At 54.9% G+C, this 3,509-nt stretch overlaps 1 pseudogene, besides 4 other annotated features; it reads left to right on the top strand.

Annotated features, from left to right (window-relative positions):
* Window positions 1-1,265: a sequence feature (heterozygous, non-Esmeraldo-like haplotype).
* On the top strand, window positions 38-808 carry Tc00.1047053510203.49 (annotated as a pseudogene).
* Window positions 849-3,509: part of a mobile genetic element that runs on past the window's edge.
* Window positions 850-1,029: a mobile genetic element.
* Window positions 1,266-3,509: part of a sequence feature (areas not merged during assembly with more than two copies in the genome that could not be assigned to a particular haplotype) that runs on past the window's edge.

Raw genomic sequence — 3,509 nt, 5'->3', positions numbered from 1 at the left:
TTTTTTTTGCACAGGAAGTGACAGGAGGGCATTTGTGAATGCTGGGCGGGCTGTTGTTGCCCTTCGACGGGACGCGCTTAACGGCGGCAGCTCGATGACTCTGGGCTCAAAGGGAATGAAACTTTCCCCGGATCCTCACCGCAGGCGCATGCCGTGGACGGCCGCAAAGGAGTATGTGCCCGGTGTTGTTCTTAACGCCAAGGAAAAGATGGTGCTGGATGGCGTACAACTGGTGGATGTGGAGTGCGTTGACCGTGCATCGCAGGTGGATCCGCTGGAGGCATTGCGGGCGACCGTGGCCACGTACGAGTACAATACATCCACTGGAAAGAACATTTTCCAATTGGCCTCTCAGGTGGAATTTGATGGCCGCGGGCAGCGGTTCTACCGCAAGGAGTGGCAGGAGGGGACGTACGACAAGTATGTCACCCTTTCCGCCATTGATTTTAATCGCGATGGAAATAAGGGAACTGCTTACGGTTACGTGACGTTTCACGGCGAAACCACGACAAGACCGGTGCAAATAGACTTTGCGGATGTTCCGGGGTGGCACATGGAGTTTCGGGTGGAACGCGCTGTTCCTTTTAACGCGATCGTTCCCCCACCCCCCAGTATCGGTACAGACGTCCCTGTCGATCCGCGTTCCTATCGCCTGAGGGCATATCCGTTTTACGATGCGCCAAATCCCCCAGAGTTCGTGGAACGTCTGTTGAAGGACCGTGGGGTGATTCCGGACTCTCCGGTAGAGACGACGGAACTCCCAAACGAGTCGGAGGGAAGCGATGACACAACGCGCCGCAAAAATTAATAGCATTATTACTATCATTTCTGTTGTATTTCTTTTTTTTGGGAGCTTGTGAACAGGACGCTTACGAGGAAGGCTGGTTACCTGAATTAATACGTTTCTTGATGAACCGATGGGTATATTTCTTTACAATTCTTTTTTATTATTATGAATTTTTGGCTGATCGCGACTGAAGGAATCAGGGAACTGTTAGCGTTCAGACGCTTTATAATCATTTTTATTTTTGCGGCCACACGGGATCCCTGCAAGCTGGTTGAAGGAAATGACAGTGCTTTATTTCACACGGCGACGGGGTGCAGCAAAATTGGCGCCTGTTGGACTTGGTACGCCAGCATGGCGGTATCCAGGTGCAGCTTGCCTTCATTGATGAACACGGGCCGTTGGATGCGGTGGTAACCGCCGCTGCAACAATGGCAGGCTTACGCTTGGTTTCAGCAAAGATCACCATGCACTGGGAGGAGCCGACCGTTGCGGGCACTTGGCGAACCTCCGTGCAGCTCAATTACCAAATTTCGATGTTCAAGAGCTCCTGCCCATCGTCTGGGGGCGGCTCGGGAGTTGGGGTCCAGCAAGGGCTGATCATTGCGGAAATGCAGATATTAGGCTCGGACTGCACCCGCGCCATCGCGGGCGTTCATGATCGAAGCGCGCAGCCTTACTCTCAGGTGGAAGAGGCGCATACTTACTTGTCGGCTTGTGAATCCCACATTGCGGTGGTTGGCGGCCTTTTTGCGGGACGCGGAGACGCCGTGCCAACGGGAAGTGTCCACCTCTCGGAGAGGGCCGCCAGATGAACCCCCACTAACGCATGCACGACGGTGACGTGAACACACGGCCACACCAACCACATCATTGGATGCTGGGAGCGTGCCAGCATCCACGTTTCCCAAACGTACTCTCACGGGGGAGAGACGGCGGGTCAACACCCGAAATTCTCAGGGCAATTTTGGGCGACCACATCCCCCTCACTCGATGCCTTTGCCTTCCCGCACCTTCCCCTTCGAAGATGGCTCCGGTGCAGAGGATCAGGTACTGCATTCTCTTGCACTGGACGTTGACACTTGGGTCCCGCGTGTATGGAATGACGTCGTCTCCGGAGTCCTCGTCGACCTCCGATGCGCATACGGTTATTGTTTGCACTAAGTGGACTCTCAGGTTCAAATGGCCATCGACGGTTTGGTGTCGTGCAGACGCGCACTGGAGATGGATCGGGAACCCAGCGATCAGCTCATGGATTTTTGCAGGGCCCTGCCGCAGACCTTCCGGATGCTGATCGCGATAACAACCGACCCCAGCATATGCCGCCCTCCACACTTAGTGCCTGCCCATCCACGAAAAAACATTGATTGCCGCGATGTCAGTTGTGTCGTCTTTGTGGACACGACGCGTGTACACGCAACGTCCTAGGTGCTTCCAGAAGGAATGACTCGCAGCGCGGTCGGCCGTCAAAGAGCGGTGAGTGGCTTCTGACAGCCGCGAGGGCGGATGGAAACAGCCCCATCCAATCCGCCACCTCCGGCTACTCCGCGCAGGCATCGCACCGCACCGCCGACGCTCCATCCGATCTTTCAAATCGCCCGACGCAATCGTCGAGAAGGGCAATGGAGCTTATCCACAAAGAAATTCACCGTGGCACGACGAATTACCGACATCCCCGCTTTGGGCCAGTTATATGAGGAGAGCGAACGAGGTGGCTCGAGAGAAGTAGGCGCCATCAACGTGGGAGCAGAGAATGTCCCTAGCGGGGAAATTCACAACTTTTTGCCGCACGCGCGAACGGCCGATGAACGAGGAGAGTTGTGCGGTCTTTTTGATGGCAATCGATTTGGCGCCATCGACCCGACTGCGGCACGCCAGGGTGCTGCGGTCCATGTCGAAAATGCATTGAACCCCGCTGGACATGATGATTGTCTGGTTACAAAAAACTCCGGCGCGATCGGAGACGCAGCAGGCGCGCCCCTTGACAAAGGAAGAGATGAATCAATATATCCGCAGCCGGACCGATTGGAGGGAACGTGTTGTTTTCCGAGTTGCGTGGATAACGGCGAGTCGTTGGTCCGAGATTGCGGCCTTGACAGCCAAAAATTTCACAATGGAGGCGGACGGAAACTTAATTTTGTATTGGCCCGTGGCGTCAAGGACGGCGAAAGCAGATCCCCACCGCGCCTTACGGTTCGTGAGGATACGAGGGCAGGATGCCTTCGAAATCATAAAGCTATGCAGGACACTTCAACACAACGAAAAGCCTACGAATCTTACGACTGCTCAAGTCGAACGAGCTCTGGCTAATTGGAATGCCACGGCGCATTCCATAGAACGCGGTGCGTTGAGGCACGCTGCTCAAGTCGTGGAGACACATGATTTGGATCCACACGTGATCTTGCAGTTGGCGAAGCACGTCGACCCGTTCGACCTTCCCCAGAATACTGTTCGATATTTGAGTAGGTACAACACAATGCTGACCCAGGTGTTGCCGCTGGTCGCATTGATGTGAAGGGAGAAGCTGCGGAAGGGCAGGAACCCTGGCTGAGAGCGGAGGAGCGTTTTTTCCATGATTTTTATCACAATCATGCCGCTACAATAACGAGACGCGCGACAAGGACGCGTCTGGCCACTCCACAAGATGAACACGCTATCCCGCTACAGCAAGTCAACGTGCCCGTATTGAATCTGGAGTGGATTAAGAGCCGGTTGAACCCGGCTA

Source organism: Trypanosoma cruzi, genomic scaffold (genome assembly GCF_000209065.1).
Source record: "Trypanosoma cruzi strain CL Brener 1047053516669 genomic scaffold, whole genome shotgun sequence".
In the NCBI taxonomy this organism is placed as follows: domain Eukaryota; phylum Euglenozoa; class Kinetoplastea; order Trypanosomatida; family Trypanosomatidae; genus Trypanosoma; species Trypanosoma cruzi.
This window is presented reverse-complemented; position numbering and strand designations above follow the sequence as displayed.